Source organism: Suncus etruscus, chromosome 16, assembly GCF_024139225.1.
Source record: "Suncus etruscus isolate mSunEtr1 chromosome 16, mSunEtr1.pri.cur, whole genome shotgun sequence".
Classification (NCBI taxonomy): domain Eukaryota; kingdom Metazoa; phylum Chordata; class Mammalia; order Eulipotyphla; family Soricidae; genus Suncus; species Suncus etruscus.
This window is the reverse complement of record NC_064863.1, coordinates 43,657,295-43,677,773: the sequence shown is the minus strand read 5'-3', so window position 1 is coordinate 43,677,773 and position 20,479 is coordinate 43,657,295. Positions and strand designations below refer to the sequence as shown.

The following is a 20,479-nucleotide window of genomic DNA, read 5'->3' as shown; positions in this document are numbered from 1 at the left end:
GTAAAACTCTTGGTGTGGCACCCACAGAGGTGCCTATGGCACTGAAGTCTTCTCAGGAGTGGTTTCTTGGTCAGAGAAATATACAGTGAATAGGATTCTTGCCTTGCACATTGCTAATTCTGGTTTGATCCTTGGCATCCCTTGTGGTCCCCTGAGTCTGCCAGGAGTAATTCCTGAGTACAGAGCTAGGAATAACCCCAAAATACCACTGTGTAAGCCCAAAACTCAAAAATAATAAAAGAGTGGTTTCTAAGCACTCATCTAATAATAATTACCTACTAAATCCAAGCCCCTGAACATTATCTGACATTATTTCAGGGAATTGGAAAGAGAGCTTAGTGGGCTGGAGCACATGTTCTTCATACTGAAGGTCCAGGCTTAATCTCTAGCACACATTCTGGGCATCTCTGGAAGCAGTTCCTGTACACTAGGAGAAGCTCCTAAGCATGGCCAAGTAGACCCCCAAAGTCAAACAAACCAAAACAAAAAGTTGAAGGATCAGGTCTTGGTGTCTCTATAGTATGGGAGCAGTGTGTTGTAGCTGATGCCTTTTTGACCTTGCAGAGTGGTTTTTCCTTGAGACCTGGCACACCAGAGCAATCTATCACCACCCCTTCACTTCCAGAGCCCTCTAATAGCACCCTGGGCCTTACACAAGGGGATAGTTGTCCACTTGTAAAGGGTTAGGTTTGAGTTCCCCAAGAGTCACATTATTCTTGAAAATGCAAATATGTGAAGAAGATTTAGTTTTCTTTTAGCAGTGGTTGAAAAGGAGCAGGAAAAGAAACCTGGATATAAATCATGGGTGCATTTCAGATAATCTCACAATCAATCTCACAATCTCACAATTCTTTAATCTTGAATGAATAAATCACAAATTTACTTTAACAATGAGCTAAGGATAATTGCCTTTTTTGAGTACTTATATATGTTCCTCCTTGAATTTTCATGGTCATGTTAGGATGTATTTACCCATGAAAGATGGGGCTCTGAGAAGTTAATTGACTTTTATAGCATTACGTAGCTACTGAATGGAAGTACCAGAATGTAGTCCTCGTAGACCCATCAGTTACCAGAGTTCTAGTATCTCCATGCCTTGTTTCCTGTGGCTAATTCCCAGCCATTCCTACCCACCTGTGGTTCTGTGTCTTTCTCCTTGTTTATCTTGGCCCAACTATTTCATTTTATGGGGGAAGTTTTTTGCCAGGTTGGGTACTGTTGGGGGTTCTTCCTTACTTACCCTTTATGATGAGCGAAGCTTGAGTTTGTCTGTCTAGACTCTCAGGGCAGAGCCCAAGATTTGTTTTTCCTTTGAATCTGTTCATTTGACATCCAAGTGAGTCTTGGGACATTATTCCCAAGGTAATCCCATTAAGATCAAAACCCAGTTGAAATGGAGAACATGATGTGATGACGGCAGCTGAAATAGTAAAAGCCACAATTAACTCACTTTGGGCAAGAAGACAAAGAAATTGACCATGATCTGGATTGCTACATATATTGATTGGTCTTCTTGATTTCTGTCTGCTTAAAACAAACAAAAAATTTTGAATGGCTTAATGTATCTCTAATCTCCACACCAGTCACTGCCCATCAGTCATGTCTATATGATATGACACAGGACACATATAGGACCAATAGAAGTGCCAGTTGCTATCACAAAGGGAGTCAGGGTCACACACCAGCTGCAACACTCCCTACTTTATCTGGGGGAGGACCAGGTTGTGACCTAGAACTGCACTTAATCGGCCCAAAAGTACAGGAGCTCATTTTTCCTGTAACCCTTGTACACATAATAAGCTACTGATTCCAGTTATATTTTATTTTTCAGCTTGTCTCTTTATTTTCACATCTAATCACTTAAGTCTATAATCTGTGGGAGCTTTATTTATATAAGACCTTAAAAGGAACAGCATCAGTGAAGGTTTTGGGCCCAGGATCTGTTTTTATTTTGTGAAGACTCATTTTGCCTGTGGCCAGTTAACTACTTCTCTCTTGGCAGTTGGGTTAGAAGTCTACTCAGGCCTGGGGTGGAATCCTGGCTCCATGGAGAACCCAAACATGTCAGGTATATTTCTATGTCTTAATGTTTTCATATTCCACCCTGAGACTCCTTGTGGCAGTTCTATGATGACACCAAGCACATGTAGTACTCGGTAAGTGACACTCCCCCTGATAGAGTTGGTGGCTGGTTTACATGGTAAGAATGTGAGGGGGGCATTGGGAGAGAGCTCAGTGGTCAAACAGAACATGTATCAAGATGCTTGTTTGAACCTTCCAGTTTAATGGTCTAGCTCGGGAGTCCTATGAACACTGCTGACTGTGGGCCTGGTTTCTCACCAACATTGCTTACTGGGCTGGTCATGGAACAATTTGGCCCTGTTAGGCAGGTGTGACTGGGGGTCATAGGTCAAGGGTGATAGATTAGATAGAGCACAAATGCTACTTTTTGTGGTTCTGATAACCCCCTGTACAGCCTTGGGTGTGGTATTTATGGGAAACATATACGATCACTAAGAATTCACCATGATTTATGTTTTCTTTGGTCTTAAACACAGTTAAAAACTGCACACTGCCAAATTCTGTTGTAAGCCTGACTCTAGAGTGTTGAAGACTTTTCCCACCCCCACCCTAACTGTCTGATCAAGCTTCATTTCAGCCACCCAGGCAGATGCTCATTGCCATCTTTATTTAAAAAGTGCTTGAGGTCCCTGGGAGGGAGGCAAGTCTCTTCCCACAGTCAGAAATATTCTCTAGGTTAGGGTTCCCAGCAGTGTTCCAGGATCTGGATCTCCTCCCTCAGGGTGGCCTACCTATAGGCGCTGGTGGCTCAGTGCTCAGAATCAGGGAGCAGTGAGACAACCTCAGAAGATGCTCATATACCTCCAGGACCACACATCTGGCTGTGCCTGAGAGTGATGAGTGGGCACTTGCTTCCTCAAAATGAATTTGAGGCTTTGTGCATGAAAGACATGAGTTGCCCTTCTATTATAATTAACATTTTAACCTCCCAACTCTCTATATAGTCCACTCTCCTGCAGAATGAAGAGTCTACTCTTTTACTTCGTTCATTTTCCCAGCAGGATCTCTCACTCTGCCAAGCTCACAATTAATCCTTAGGTCACTCAACACTAGAAGAGTGGATAATGTTTTATCTTAATCATATATGACATTGAACACAGTGAATTGTGCAATGTAAATTATCTTAAAAGATAATCAGTAATCTATATGAAACAAATCAGAATCCCAAATTTATATATTCAGATAAGAACATTTTTTAAGTTCTGCCTGATCTGTTTCAGTCCCAGGACCCCCTTTAGGACATCTCTTACACTCAACAGGTCACCTTAGGTTTTTCTCAGCTAAGATTTCTCAGACTTGTATTTTGCATGATTTTGACAACCTTAATTCCTTAAAGCTCAGGAATGTCCCTTGGTTGGAACTTTTCTGGACATTTTCTCATTGGTGGTGTGGACTACTGAGGAGAAATGTATGAAAGTAAAGTAAAGTAAAATAAAATGTGTTGATTTTTTTTTTTTGGACCACACCTGGCTGTACTCAGGATTTACTCTTGACTCTGCTCAGAGATCATTCATGACTGGCTCAGGACTATATAGGATGCTGGGAATTGAATACAGGTCACCCACATGCAAGGCAAGCACCCTACTTGTGTGATATCACAATGTCCCCTGAAGTGCCCTTTCAATTCAGACTGTGTTGGCACACACTGTGATGCAGGAATGTTAGTGAGGATTGTCCACGGCATCACCTGTGAACAGTGATATAGGAGTGATATATAGAGGTCTATATATAGGAGTGAAGAGTAAGGCCTTGAGAGCAAAATAGCAAAAAGGATGCTTCTGCATGGGAGATATATTATTTATATTCATCTGTTTATTCAGTTATTATATAAGGATGGACTCACTACTATTAACTTATACTTTGGGCTATACCCTAATACTCTTTTATGTTGTTACTCTAATTGTTCTAATTTTGCCCATTGGGAACTCTTTCCATAGAATTTGGTGTCTTTTGCTTATTTTAGCACTTGCTTTCAGACATTGAGATGGTACTAACTCATCTTTACGTTTCTGGTCTTTGTCCTGGAATCAATTATTCATTTAAGAAAACTCTGTCTCCTTTTACTAAATAATAATGGTAGCAGTCTAGTTCTGATATTGAATATGCTCATTGATTCTGAAATATGATTGCTTTTCTAGACTGTCAGCTGACAGCAAAAGGAAATTTATGTATACAAACATTTGTAAATACAGAATCATAAATATTTGAGTATGAAATTATAAGTATTCAGAATAAGTAAATCACAGTTTACACTGATGATTCAGAAATGATGAAACATAATTTATAGTTTAAATCTCTTTACCTTGTGGATCTTTCTAGCCTCACATCCTTGTTTATCTGGGTTCTTTATACCAACAATTATAAATATGGTTCACTGTATCCTCCTTCCATTTATTTAGTTTACTTAGATTCATTTCCCCTCCTCACCTTTCCCAGATTACCCCATAATAAACTTGTAGCTTTCTTCAGGAACCACTTCTACAGCTATCGCACTTTAAGTTGTGATGTTAATTTTGATCTCCTGGTCAAGATAGGTCTATTTTTCTCCTATAGTATAGTCACTATATATTCTCTTGCAACTAATAAGCAAAGTGTGGTTATTTACTTTGAGAACATACAGATATCCTACTCCTCATCAAATTTTTACTCATTGATCCTCAATCCAGTGTTAAGTCACAAAATGTTATTTAGCCTGATGATGTTTGCAAAAGGAAGATTTCTACCTCTGCATTTATCTCCACTGGTGAGTTGACATTCTGCTAAAATGAAAGCATCTCATTCTTTGTATAAGTATTATGTTTATTTATTTGTTATTAGTGCAGATTCAAGGATTATTAATCAATAAACTAAACTCTTTTAAATTTAGTGTCCAGTCGTCTCTGACTTGCAAATAGTAGTTCCTTTACGCTAGCTCACATAGGTGTTTGGCAGGCTCCCATTCTTTGAAGGTACTTTCTTGCCTTTTTTATTTTTCTGGCACAAGAAGTTCTAAACATATCTTACATTTTTCTTATCTCAGATCTGGCCCTTTTATTTTCTTTCAAAATTCTCAAGTTCCTTTCAGTGTAAAGTATTATTATTTGGGTTTCATTATTTGTTGATCTTTTTCAACTTTATTCAACTATATTTTGTGTTTTGAAACTTTTGTAATTTTAGTATTTCATGATGAAAATGATAAAAATAGAACGTGGATAGGACTTGCAGATATAGCTCACCTGTATACTGCTTTCTTTACATCTGTGAGGCCTTGGGGTTCAAATCCTAACACTGCTAATAATTATACTAATATTCCATGACTAAACCAGTGTTAGAGAGATATATGATCAGGGTAAAGTCCTAACCTTGTTATTTCAGTCACGGTACTGCTGGGTCAAAGATAAATTCATGCAGTTATTTTAGATGGCCATCTAATGTGGCATGGTTCCTTTGGACTCACACCTGCTATGAAGAAGTGATCCTGTTTTTCCTTTAAAAATGTTTTTATTTCTTCACAATAGACTGTATTGTTGAGCTTTAGAATTTTTAAAAAATAATTTCTTAATCTAAGCACCGTGGTTACATAAATGTTTGTAGTTGGGTGTCATTCATAGAATATATACCCCCTTCATCCACGACAGAACAGAAAGTTTCCAGACACCACAGAAGGACCTAGGGGAGAGTAAAAGAGCATGTACGGAGCCTATAGTTATTCTCATGACAGTATACTTCAAGGGCGGAGAAACCCTGTATCTCTTAGGCCAGTGCTTCTCAATTATTTCCCCCCTAGGAAGAAGAAAACATTTTTGTGCCCCCCCCACTCGATTGTAAATAGTATCTTTATTAAAAAAGACTTTAACCTGCAAAACATATAAATATGCAAAATATATAAAATAATTTTAGCTGATTTTTTAAATTAATATTTTTATTTAAGTACCTTGATTACAAACATGATTGTGGTTGGGATTCAGTCATGTAAAAAACAACCCCCTTCAACATTGCAACACTCCCATCCCCAGTGTCCTAAAACTCCCTTCTCTTCACCCCACCCCACCCCACCCCAGCCCCGTACTCTAGACAGGCTTTCTTCTTCCCTCATTCATTCACATTGTTATGATAGTTCTCAATGTAGTTATTTCTCTAACTGCACTCATCACTCTTTGTGGTGAACTTCATGTAGTGAGCTGGAACTTCCAGCCCTCCTCTCTTTTGTCTCTGAAAATTTTTGCAAGAATGTCTTTTATTTTTCTTAAAACCCATAGATGAGTGAGACAATTCTGCATCTATCTCTCTCCCTCTTATTTATTTCATTCAGCATAATAGATTCCATGTACATCCATGTATAGGAAAATGTCATGACTTCATCTCTTCTGACAGCTGCGTAATATTTCATTGTGTATATGTACCACAGTTTCTATAGCCATTCATCTGTTGAAGGGCATCTTGGCTGTGTCCAGAGTCTGGCTATTGTAAATCGCACTGCAATGAATATAGGTGTGAGGGAGGGACTTTTGTATTGTATTTTTGTGTTCCTAGGGTATATCCCTAGGAGTGGTATAGCTGGATCATATGGGAACTCAATTTCCAGTTTTTGGAGGAATCTCCATATTGCTTTCCATAAAGCTTTCTCTCCACATCCCCGCCAACACTGTTTGTTCTCATTCTTTGTGATGTGTGCCAATCTCTGTGGTGTGAGGTGGTACCTCATAGTTGTTTTGATTTGCATCTCCCTGATGATTATTAGTGATGTGGAGCATTTTTTCATGTGCCTTTTGGCCATTTGTATTTCTTTTTTGTCAAAGTGTCCATTTCTTCTCCCCATATTTTGATGGGATTAGATTTTTTTTTCTTGTTAAGTTTTGTTAGTGCCTTGCATATTTTGGATATTAGCCCCCTATCTGATGGGTATTGGGTGAATAGTTTCTCCTACTCAGTGGGTGGTTCTTGTATCCTGGACACTGGTTCCTTTGAGGAGCAGAAGCTTCTCAGCTTAGTATATTCCCATCTGTTTATCTCTGCTTCCACTTGTTTGGAGTGTGCAGTTTCTTTCTTGAAGATGCCTTTAGACTACAATTTTTCAAATAAAGTTTTGTCAGTTTTTTTTTTGTGTGTGTTCTATTGACTATCTCATGTTTTGCCATGAAGGTGATTTTTTTCATTGTTAAATACATCAATATTATTTTTGGTTATATTTGGATTTAGAGTGTTGGGTTATAGAAAAACTATTGAGGATTTTACTGACTTAAGTAGTCAATATATTAAATGAGTAGTCAATTTATTGAACAATTAATTTTTGTCCCTGTGCCTTGAGATGTTCCTCTTTGCTGCTCTGATTCTCATCTGGTGTGATTCTCCTGCTAGCCTTGCTCTTCTGTTTTAATCTTGTTTGTGCTCCAAGATCACTCAGAGATTTCTAGTTTATAGGGACTTCCAAGTTGGGTTTTATTGTTTTATTTGGTGACACCTACCTCACGGCTCTTTTTTTTTTTTGCATTGTTTTCTGTAATTATGTAATGCTATTTTTTTCACATGCATTTTAGGTTGTTTATTTTATTTTATTTTTTTGTTTTTGTTTTTGGGGTCACACCTGGTGACACTCAGAGGTTACTCCTGGCTCTGCACTCAAAAATCACTCCCTAGCAGGCTCAGGGGACCATATGCATGCCAGGATTTGAACCACCATCTGTCTTGGATTGGCTGCGTGATAGGCAAATGCCCTACTGCTGTGCTGTCTCTCTAGTCCCATTTACATATCTTTATTTAAGCACCATGATTACAAAGCATGTTTGTAGTTAGGTTTTAGTTATTAAAAAAAAAAAGGGGGCCGGGCGGTGGCGCTGGAGGTAAGGTGCCTGCGCTAGCCTAGGACGGACCACGGTTCGATCCCCCGGCATCCCATATGGTCCCCCAAGAAGCCAGGAGCAACTTCTGAGCGCATAGCCAGGAGTAACCCCTGAGCATCACAGGGTGTGGCCCAAAAACAAAAAAAAAACCAAAAAAAAAAAAAAAAAAAAAGAAGAAGAACCCCTTTCACCAGTGCAACATTGATGCTGGGAATGTTACAATTATACTTTTAAGGAGTGATTTAGAAAACTGTTTGACTTTTGGCTTTGAGTCACACCTATAATACTCAGGGATTACTCTTAGCTCAGTGCTTAGGGATCACTCCTGGCAAGGCTCTGGAGACCAAATGGGGTGCCATAGTTCCAACTCAGGTCAGTTCATGTAAGGCAAGAACCTTACCCTCTGTACTATCAAGCCCCTACGACAATTTTTTTTAGTAAGTTTTAAACTTCTTTCTTAAAATTTTACTCTTAAAGAAATAATTTTTCATTGTAATTATAAACAGGGGGTTTCTCAACCAATCTATTGTTAAACAACAACCAGTATTTTTAAAAAGCATTTGTTTCAAAGCACTGCTTAACATATTTTCTTTTTCATCTCAAGGGACTATATCTGCACAGTCAGGCAGCATGCTATGCATCAAAGATAATTCCTCCATGAGTAACTTCCTCTTTGTCAGCAGATAAGTTTAAAACTTCACACATGCTGGGAATGTGCCTCAGGGGTAAAACTCTGGCTTCACATGTGTGAGCCCTTGGTTTTGATCTGATACCAAAAAACAGAATTTAAAAGTAAGTTAAAAATGATCTGTGGAACAGAATTAACAAGAACCCTCACCATACAGAATTTAAAATATCAGCTGTTATGAAAAAGAGAGTGTCTTCCTGAAAGCAATGAGTTTGAATTAGTGGAATAAGAATGTCACTGGGGCCGGTGAGGTGGCGCTAGAGGTAAGGTGTCTGCCTTGCAAGCACTAGCCAAGAAAGGACAGTGGTTCGATCCCCCGGTGTCCCATATGGTTCCCCCAAGCCAGGGGTGATTTCTGAGCGCTTAGCCAGGAGGTAACCCCTGAGCATCAAACAGGTGTGGCCCAAAAAAACCAAAAAATTAAAAATTAAAAAAATTAAAAAAATTTTAAAAAAAGAATGTCATAACTATGGTCAAAGGGAGAGTTTCAGAGCATAGGTTTAGGGCTGATTGGATCTTCAGATTTGACCTATAGGAATGGCATGATCCCCAAAAGTTCTTCATTCTGAGTTTCTGCAAGCCTGTCCTTGTAATACATGTAGTAGTAAAGTATGCTAAGTATTTACCTTTGATTTGCTTTCCTGTCCTTGGGAGCTGCTGTACTTCAGTATAAATTTGGCTTTTGACATTATTCTGTCTCCACTGAGGTATCTGAAGTGGTGCCAGAGTGGAGCTCTGTCATTTCAATATTCCTTCTCACACTGTCAATTTGTATGATTCATTTAACAACACAGCTTGGGGTGGTGTTGATGATTTATGCAAAGTTCTGAACATTAGCATCACAGAATTTTAATGGAGACTTACTAACTACTCGTTTTACAAATTTCTGTCAGCATAGCTCAACTTTGTACACACTGGAAAGATAAATACTAAAAAAAGAATTGGGGGAAAGGCAGATTTTCAAGTTCCAGAATTATGCTAGAAAAATCAAAATTTGATTTCTCTAATCTCTTGATGTTTGCTCATTTTGGGCTCTGTTCCATATGTGATTCCAGAGAAAACTGTTTCTTCACTCTTTTTCATCTGTTTATCCCTCAGCTAAATTTTATTCTCATAAATTGTCAGAATGCCTTTTAAAGCATCTTGTTAATAAAGGAATTTGTAATATAGTCCTTCACCATTTGATTTAATGAAAGTAATAAAGTTTTTCTCACAATCATGAATTGAAAAATTAGCTAAGCGACAAGCTTAAGAAACCATATTTCCTTGTACACATAAATGGGTCTATATGCACGTGCACATTTATATATTTGTAACATTTCTTCTCTTTCTCAGTTGTGATGGTTTCCTTTTTTTTTTTTATGGAACGTTTCACGAATTTGCGTGTCATCCTTGCGCAGGGACCATGCTAATCTCTGTATCGTTCCAGTTTTTGTATATGTGCTGCCGAAGCGAGCACGTGATGGTTTTCTTTTCTTGTTTCAGAGCCACACACAACAGTGCGTTGTACCTTCCTGGTTTGAGTTCTCAGGAATTTCTTGTAGCACTGCTTATATGACCACGTGGTAACAAGGATCAAGCCCAGGCCTCCCACATGAAAACAAAGCATGCACTCCAGTTCCTTGAGCTGTCTTCCTTTCCCTGTGATGGTTTCTGATTTTCAACATCCTCCAGTGGTCGGCAACCTTTTTTTCAACTGAGCCAAATCTCACCAAACCACGATCGGAATTTATTTTGAGAGCCGTACAGGGCGCGCACTGACAGAGGCCAGGAGCAGAGTCCTGACTCCTGGAGCTGCCGCCCGGCACACAGAAGAGCCACATTAAAAGTGTAAAGAGCGGGGCCGGGCGGTGGCGCTGGAGGTAAGGTGCCTGCCTTACCTGCGCTAGCCTAGGAGACGGACCGCGGTTCGATCCCCCGGCGTCCCATATGGTCCCCCAAGCCAGGAGCGACTTCTGAGCGCATAGCCAGGAGTAACCCCTGAGCGTTACCGGGTGTGGCCCAAAAACCAAAAAAAAAAAAAAAAGTGTAAAGAGCCACACGTGGCTCGCGAGCTGCAGGTTGCCTACCACTGCGTAGGCCATTACCAGGAATGCTGATACTTTTTTAATATGAAGTAAAATCATTATTAGTAATGTCTTTCTGGGGCCGGGCGGTGGTGCTAGAGGTAAGGTGCCTGCCTTGCCTGCGTAGCCTTGGACGGACCGTGGTTCGATCCCCCGGCGTCCCATATGGTCCCCCAAACCAGGAGCAACTTCTGAGCGCATAGCCAGAAGTAACCCCTGAGCGTCACCGGTGTGGCCCAAAAACCAAAAAAAGAAAAAAAAGTAATGGCTTCCTTCCTTCCTTCCTTCCTTCCTTCCTTCCTTCCTTCCTTCCTTCCTTCCTTCCTTCCTTCCTTCCTTCCTTCCTTCCTTCCTTCCTTCCTTCCTCCCTCCCTCCCTCCCTCCCTCCCTCCCTCCCTCCCTCCCTTCCTCCCTCTTTCTTTCTTTCTTTCTTTCTTTCTTTCTTTCTTTCTTTCTTTCTTTCTTTCTTTCTTTCTTTCTTTCTTTCTTTCTTTCTTTCTTTCTTTCTTTCTTTCTCTCTCTTCTCTTTCTCTCTCTTCTCTCTCTTTCTTTCTTTCTTTCTTTCTTTCTTTCCTTTCTTTCTTTCTTTCTTTCTTTCTTTCTTTCTTTCTTTCTTTCTTTCTTTCTTTCTTCTCTCTCTCTCTCTCTCTCTCCCTTCCTCCCTCTCCCTCCTCCTCTTTCTTTCTTTCTTTCTTTCTTTCTTTCTTTCTTTCTTTCTTCTTTCTTTCTTTTCTTTCTTTCTTTCTTTCTTTCTTTCTTTCTTTCTTTCTTTCTTTCTTTCTTCTCTCTCTCCTCTCTCTCTCTCTCTCTCTCTCTTTCTTTCTTTCTTTCTTTCTTTCTTTCTTTCTTTCTTTCTTTCTTTCTTTCTTTCTTTCTTTCTTTCTTTCTTTCTTTCTTTCTTTCTTCCTTCCTTTTCTTTCTCTCTCTTCCATATTCAGCCATGCTTGGTGATTACTCCTGGCTCTCTACTTAGGGACCATTCCTGGTAGTGGTTGGGGAGCCAAATGGGATGCTTGGAATTGAATTTGGGTCAGCCATATGCAGGGCAAATACTCTACCCACTGTGCTATCACTCATTATTCTTAGTGATATTTTTCTGGGCTTCAACCCAAGCAGTGTATTATTCTTCAGAGGAGCCCTATTCAGTGTCTCTGCTTATTATCTTGCACCAAACAGATAATGAAATTCAGGCAAGTTAAATAATAAATAAGGTTAGAACTTTGGTGATGGGTATGGTGAGATATGTGAAGGTGTGAAGCTAAGCCTCTGAAATTGTATAGGATTTGAAGGATAGGAAGAGTGATTTAAAAAATAATAATACACTGTAAAATACACAGCATTCAATAATATAGAAATAACTTGTTTAATCCCCAACTCCCCATTCCCAAATTACCAGTTAGTATGTCTTGGTCATTTAATTCTTGGCTTCTTCACAACGACAAAAGTAACCACTTAGCAGAATTGAAAGCTAAGAGTTCTGGTCAGCAACATGACAGAAAACAGAGACTAGTGCTGTTATCATTTTTTCTGCCAACTCCCTCAAAACCATTTTGGTTTCCTTTTAATTTGCTGGTACCATCATTTGTTGGTATTTTAGTACTTGTAAACTTCTTCCTTTTTATAATTCCCATGTCCTCTGAACTAGAATGAGGTTAAATTGAATGTTTAATTCAATGTTTTACAAATAATTATATGCATTTTAACCACAAGTATTTTTAATTAAGAAATAGCAATCAATAAACATTCTATAGGGAGTCAGTATTGAGGTAGACACCTAATATTTTTTCCAGCAGTGGGTATTAGGTAGGAAAAATATATAATGATAATTTTATTTTTTCTATCTCAATCCTCAGTTGGCTTTGTGAATTTTTGTGATATTTAGTGTGTGTGGGGAAAAAGGATTACTTCTCTAGTACTATATATCACTGTGGTGATTTGGAAAATTGGTAAAGATATTCACTACTTTTGTGTTTGATTTAACATTAATAGTGGTTATAGAACTGACAGTTAATAGTAGTGAATCTTGCTTTTATTCACATAGCTATTTTTTGAATGCTTGCCTTGTATCAGCCCTATTTCGGGTGTCTGGGATATACTGGTGAACAACAGAATGATTCCTTTCCTCCACAGAATTTACAATTGAGCTGGAAGAAGTTATATCATAAATAATAAAGAAATAGATAGTAAATGACAGGGTACATTAGAGTCTGTGGTAAGATCAATGTGAAAGAAGACTATTATAACAAACTAAGAGAGATGAAAAGGACTGTAGAGAATAAAAACAGATATAAGGGATTGTGTGTATGCACGCATGTGGACAATATTAGATAGTAATGCTAAGAGAGGTCTCATCAACAAAGGGAGATTTGGAAAACAGTTTTTAATGTTCTGAGGGAGATAATCACTTAGCTAACTGGGAGAAGATATTTCCACAGAGAAGGAGCAGAGCTATGACAGGAGTGAATCTGGAATGTTCAAGAAATAGATTGAGCAAGATGGGGGAGGGTGGCAGCGGACTTTGGAGTGTATTGTGGGGCAGTTCAAGGGTTTGGGTTTTTAGCTTTGAGAGGAATGTAGAGTCCTGGCGATAGTTTAAGCAGAGTAAAGACTTTATCTATCATTTGTTTATATAGATGCAATTTGTTTATTCTATCAGGAAAACACTGAGCTGGGGAGCAAGGGCAGGAGCATGAATAATGGCTGGGAAGTAATCGTTGTGAGGTTTTGAAAAGAATTTAAATGAGGAGTGAAAAATCCTGCACTAGATTGGCAGCAGTTTAAGAGAGAAGGTGTGCCCTGGGAATTCTCTTGCAGTTTGGAGATGGAATTTTAAGGAAAAAAAACTGTCTGACAATGTCATGCAATTTTCTGCCATGTGGATGGATCTGGAAAGTATCATGCTGCATGAAGTCACTCAGAAGAGGGACAGACACAGAATAATCTCCCATAGGTGGTATATACAAAAAAGCATAGTGGGGGAATAACAAACAGCCAAAGGCAGCTGAGAATTTGTCTACAAAACCAAGATTGCCAAGGTTAGGGGAGGCCAGAATGGGGACCTGGTGGTGGAAATATTGTAACAGCATTAGTCTCTGTGACTTACTGCTTTTTTTTAAACTTATAGATATCTATATTTATATATAGAAAGATATAGATATATAATCCTCAAAGCTGTTCCAAATTAATTTTTGTTGTATTCAGCCTATATGAATGCATATTTATTGTTCTATGGATGACTGTTCCATAACTTATCTAATTTACATTCTTTTGAGTATTTACATTATTCTAATTTGCTATTATGCAAAAGCATGCCTGATGCATTATTTCACACAGGTGGCTATTATTTACACATGTATGTGAAACATACTGGGACATACTCTTCCAGGTAAAATCTATGCACTAAAAGTTACACACTTTGGTGATTTTAACAAATATTGCCAACTTACTCTCAATAAAAATTATACCAACTTATGCTAAAAATCAATACTTTTCTTCACAAACTTGCCTTGGTATATTACCTTCTCCATTCCTAGGATGCCTCCTTAGAACAAAAGTCAGAGCATGCCATCTCTTGCACAGTGATATGCTGAGCACCTGTTTATGTACCCCACATTAGACCATTCACTGACTTTCTCATGATGGTCTGTCTGCAAAAAAGGCCATCATCAATGCTGTGTCCTGCAAGTTACTTCATGACCTGCCCTCCTCTCTTCTCAAACAGTATCTCCTGCTTCTCTTTCCTCCTGCTGTTCTTGGCCTTGTTAGAATGCAGATTCCCAGACACCAGAGCCTGCATGGTTTGGGGACTTGCTGTTCAGTTCTGGATTCCTGAGATACTGTCATTCTTTCAGAGCAAATTTCTGACCAAATTCTATAAAATTGCTACACTCCTTCCTTCGATGGGCCCTCTGTTTCATTTTCTTTGCTTAAGTCCCCCTCCTATATTCTTTATTTGTAATTGTGCATATACTCTATTTTCACTTATTTTTCCTATTGTATGTTAACTATTAGTCTGTTTTCCATCTATAATTTTGTCACTTCAAGAATGTTACATACACATAAGGTACTGCGTGGATTTGTTTCTAAAGGCCTATTCTCGGTCCTGTCTGCTTGGGATCTTAAACTCTGTACTCTGGGACTCTTTCTCATTCTCTGGGTATGTGGCCTGTTTCTATGAGCATATTCAGCTCAGACTTTTGCTTTTTTGTTGTATGTTCTTTCCTTCCCAGTATTAACATAGATCTGAGGTATCAGTACATATCTTCATCCCTTCTTGCAGATATGAGGCTGTGTTGTTGTAAGCTATAGCTTTGGTTTCTGCAAAGATTTTTCTGGGTCAAAACTATGGCATCAGCTCCCTGCTATGGTTTTTCCTCTTAGTTCTACTCTCCTTTCACAAGCTTTCTTACATACTTTGACCAAGTTCTCTTGCTTCATACTTTTCTATATTTTCTTATTATTTTTCCTTGCAACTGTGGAAATAAATTGCTATTACGTAAGCCCTATATCTGGCTCTATGATTCCCTACCCTATCCCTTAAACACAAATCTTTTTTATTAGATGTTTGTGCAAGAGGTCATAGTTGCATTTCTTTGTGCTTTGATTCTTTCTTTCCATATGTAACTTTTTTTTTTTTTTTTTTTTTTTTTGGTTTTTGGGCCACACCCGGTGACGCTCAGGGGTTACTCCTGGCTATGCGCTCAGAAGTCGCTCCTGGCTTGGGGGACCATATGGGACGCCGGGGGATCGAACCTCGGTCCGTCCGAGGCTAGCGCAGGCAAGGCAGGCACCTTACCTTTAGCGCCACCGCCCGGCCCCTCCATATGTAACTTTTATTTTTTTGTCCCTCCACTCACAATACAGACCAGGCAAAGGGCCTGGGTTGAGGTGTATATGGGGTGCATTTACTGTACCTCCTCTTTCTATACAGTGTTAAGAACACAGCCTGTAGTAAGCATTGGGAGGCCTTATTTTTTATTTTCTTTTCTTTTTTTTTTTGATTTATATATATGTATATGTACATACATATATACATATGTATATGAATATATGTGTGTGTATATATATAACCCTTCACCAGTGCAACATTCCCATCACCAATATCCCAAGTGTCCTTTCTCCCCACCCCACACCGGCCTGTACTCTAGACAGGCTTTCTACTTGTAACTTTTGTAACTTCTCTTTTAGAAATAAAAGTAGTGTAACAATAAATATTTAAAAAAAATAGGAAATAGGAGCTGGAGAGATAGTACAGGGGGGAAGCTGTTTGACTGGCATGCAGACAACTCTGGTTTTGATTCCTGGCAAAGCTTATGGCCCCTAATGGTACTACGGCCAGGCCTGATCTCTGAACCAGAGCCAAACAAAGAATATACAAAAACAAATTTAGAATTTACCTAACAAAGAATTTAGAATTTACCAAACAAAGAATATACAAAAACAAAATTTAGAATTTACCAAACAAAGAATATACAAAAACAAATTTAGAATTTACCTAAGAGGAATCATATAATAAAAAACCTTATGATTGGCTTTTATTATTCAGTGTACCTGAGATCTAAATCAATGCTTGTATCAATAGTTTCTTTTCTGGGTATTATCTCATGGTTTATGTGTACCTATTAAAAATAAAGCTGCTATGAACATCTAATTACAGTTTTTTTGTATGGGTGTAGATTTTTATATTTTAGGGTAGATGCCTGAGAGTAAAATTTCTTGATTGTACAGTAAATATATTTTGCTTTTAAAGAAATGGTCAAACATTTTTTACATTTCTGCAGAAATATAAGAGCATATAATTTCTAAGATGATTTATAAGGGGGGACTTTTATTGTGTGTTGTACTATTATTTTTTGTCAGACACATTGCAATGAAATTTATCAATGGCTGGAATTAGTCATTCTGTCTCTTCCAGAAAGCCTGACATCTTGTGTTCTGTAAATATTTGCTGGATGAAATGAAGCACACATATGGACTGTAATTTTCATAATACATCATGTGGAAATTTCTAACTTAGTTAAAATTTATTAGAATTATTTTGCATATATAAAATTCTGTCATAATTTAAGTATTTTTCAAGATAAATTTAAAAACAATTTTGTTTTATTAATTATGGTCTCATTGGAAATAAAATTCTATTATAATTTTGGTGTTTCCTTTTTAGCCACTCTTACCTAAAAATCTGTAGAGATAATGGATTTTTTTTTTTAGAGAAACATAGAATTTGACTTTGGATTCTTTATAGTCATTTTGTCTTCTGAGAATTTTTATTTCCTAGCAAAATAATAATAACAATAATAATAGTAATTTACTGTAGTCATATCTAGGAGAATTCATGCTTAGTGCTCAGAGGTAAATCTCAGCAATATGCAGGGGACCATGCCATGCTAGGGAAAAACTTAGACCTCCCTCTTGCAAAGCATTCACTAAAGGGATCATGTTAAAAGTTATTATAATTGAAAAAAGAATATAATTTTTATGTTCTAAAGTAAAATAGTGATATTACTGTGATGAATTAAAAAGTCTGATTCCATAGCCAAATGCTTCAGAGTACATCTTTTCTCGCAGGTATATCCTCCTGGATTATAGCATACCCAGCTGTTCTCAGAGCTTACACCTGGCTCTGTGTTCAGAGATTATTGCTGGGGATCAAAATTGGATTGACCATGTACAAGGTTATCTTCACATCTACTATACTATTTTCCTAACCCTCCTTAATAGTTTTAATGGAAGTTATAGCCAGGAGTACTCAAGATGTTCTAAGTTTGAACTATTGGAAATTGAACTAAATTGATGTTTTATTGAGTAAAATGTCATAATTATTCAGCAATCATATTTATGTAAATGTCCTTGAAAATTATTGAAATACATTTTCCAGAGTCTGAGTCACTGAATGACCATACAATAATACATATTTGAATAAATTTTCCCATTTTCAATCTCTATAGGATTTACATATCTACTAGTATCTGCCAGATTTCTTCTTTTATCTATTTCCCTCTTTTTCCCTACAATGGATCAATTTTTGTAATCTCTAAGGGAGACAAACTCTCTCCTGTCAGTAAAATTCACAGCATTGTTACCTCCAATTAGCAGCATCTCTTTTAACTTTATGCCACCTTACTCTCTACTTTCAACAACTAGAGAGACATCATTTTTCTTTTTTTTCAGTCTATGAATTTGAACTTTTTAAGTCTCAAGACTTTATTATTATGATCAATTATAATGGTGTCATCTAAGATAAAATAAGTTCACATTTATTTGTATAATTGCCATCCAAAATTAAGCCTTAGAACAGTATTTCTAAGATCACAGCTCTGTAGTCACTATATGAGTCTGTGATGGAGTTGCAGCTATGAAAGTGAGGCTTAGTGGTTACAGATCTGTATTGAGTCACTGATTCCTGGAACTAGGCAAATCTCTTAACCACAATGGTCTTATCTGTAAAATGGGACTAACACTATTGCTCATTGACAGGATTGATATAAAGATGAAAGGAGATAGACATGAAGCTCTGAATATCGTTTTTAGCACAGTAGTTTAGTGTTTTATGCTGTTACCTTGTCATTGTAAGGTTCACACAAAGTCAGGAATTTGTCTGTCTTGTTTAAGACTGTATGTTCAGTAAGACCAGACCCGTGAAAGATTCTTCACAAATATTTATTGAATAACTTTTCAATTAATATTTATGAATGGCTATTGAAGACTGCACACTAGAAGACCTCATTCTATTGAAGATCACTTTTACGTTCAGTATTTTTCCCATTCTAGATCACATTCTAAGTATTTTTTATTCAGTTCTTTCTTTCCTCTCTGGATCAAATGATTTATTTTTATAGTTTTCTCTTAACAATTGTATTTAGTCAGAACTAGGATTCCAGGAATTGGAGTGGAAGTATTGAGGATCTGCTTTCAAGAAGCTTCTGTCTTAAGAGGAAATGCAGTTAAATACACAGTTGCTTCTCAGAAAGGACCTTTCTTGCTTTCTTTATTCTCTCTCTGGCATTTTCCGTGACTTTAGCATGTGCATTTTCTAAACAATGTTGCCACATATGATTTGAATCCTGCAGAAAATCTGTTTGTTTTCGGTTTCTCATTTTTTTTGTCTTGTTGCCAAAATAGTTTTCACTTGTTATCCCCTTTTGACTGAATTCCAGTGAGGTTGCAGAGACAAAGCAACAGATGGCTGGGAAGGGGCTTTTGCAATGTCCCTGGGGCCTCGTGAAATCCCACTTGCCACCCAGACATTGCAGTTGCTGACAAATCTTCAAAGCTTCTTCAGCTTGTTTTCCATTGCAAAACTATACAGTGCTTGGACGCCACCATAGCATATTTTGTTATTACCAAAGTAAAGTTCTGGTTATTGTATAGTTGTGTAGAAGAAGCACATACATCATATGTATTGGACAAATATCTTTAAAATTAATTTTCTTTTAATGACTGAGCATGTTCTGAAATGTCGCAGGGGAAATGTATTTGTATAACTCTGCATCTTTAGAAATGATGCCAAGCAAAGATGTTCTGGGAATTATAATATTAAGTCCAGAAATGGATTCCAAAACATTAAAAAAATAGAGATTCTATAAGCAGAATGGGACATCTAGGATTTATACTTAATTCTATTGACAGTCATGTTGTTTTATATTTATTTTTACATCTAGTCATGAAATTTTATCTTATATAGAAATACAGTTGCTTTATTGAGTCTCATGATAAAAAATTATTTTAGTGCCTGACTATACAGCTTTTACTTTCTCCACTTCACATATATTTTCTTTTGTAACTATATAATTAATTAGAGAAATATATTAAGCCAAGAATCCAGTCAGATATATATCCTAATTGCCTAAATCAGCACAGTTCATCACAGTTAAAAACATTTTTGTGTGAGAGAGAGAAAGTACAGTGGGTAGGATGCATGGCTTGTACGTGGATCTATTGGGTGCTATTCTTTTTGTTTTTTATTTTTTGTTTTTTTTTTTTTGGGCCACACCCTGTGAGGCTCAGGGGTTACTCCTGGCTATGCGCTCAGAAGTTGCTCCTGGCTTCTTGGGGGACCATATGGGACACTGGGGGATCGAACCGCGGTCCGTCCTAGGCTAGCGCAGGCAAGGCAGGCACCTTACCTCCAGCGCCACTGCCCGGCCCCTGGGTGCTATTCTTAGCATTTATGCCCTCCAGCAGTGATCCCTGACTACAGGGCCAAAGCAACTAACCATTAAGCACCTCCCAGTATAGCACAAAAACTAAAACAAAAACATTGTTCCAAAAATTTTTATCAGTAAAAATATAGCCCACCTAAAATATACAAAGAATTTTTATAAATGTTTTTGCAAAATGATGTCTAGTGAGCATATGAGAAAAAAAACCACTCAGCTTCATTATCCATTATGTAAATGCAAATCAAAGCTACAGTGAACCAGGAATGTGTTTCAGTTATAAAGTGCATGGCTTGTATGCAGAAAATGGGGGGAACGGGAGCACTACAATGAAATGCCACTTTATGTGAATGAGAATGACTATATTTGAAAAAGTATAATAAGAATTGTTGGTAAGAATGTGAAGAAATGGGAATTTTTTGCAGCTTCACAGTAAGTATAAAGTTATGTATTATCTAGCCATTCCACAATAGTATATGACAAATATTTTGATGAAAACTTGTATTTGAATGTTCATTATAATATTACTCATAATGCCTCTAAGTAGAAACAGTGCTAGTGTTTATCAGCTGATCAATTGTTCTACAAAATAGGGGATGTTATTTAGTCATAAAAACAGATTAAGTATTGATTCATGTTGCAGCTTGGATAAATCTTAAATACATC

General features: G+C 37.6%; 1 protein-coding gene and 2 non-coding genes across 4 annotated transcripts in view; 1 reads left to right on the top strand and 2 right to left on the bottom strand.

Moving 5' to 3' along the window:
• The window catches only part of SCFD2 (sec1 family domain containing 2), a 413,047-nt gene that overhangs the window by 194,044 nt on the left and 198,524 nt on the right, over nucleotides 1-20,479 (top strand). The window lies entirely within an intron of this gene.
• Nucleotides 9,945-10,048, bottom strand: LOC126033135 (U6 spliceosomal RNA). The gene has a single exon (XR_007504289.1). It is a non-coding gene; the product is annotated as a U6 spliceosomal RNA (small nuclear RNA).
• On the bottom strand, nucleotides 15,494-15,622 carry LOC126032694 (small nucleolar RNA SNORA51). The gene has a single exon (XR_007503917.1). It is a non-coding gene; the product is annotated as a small nucleolar RNA SNORA51 (small nucleolar RNA).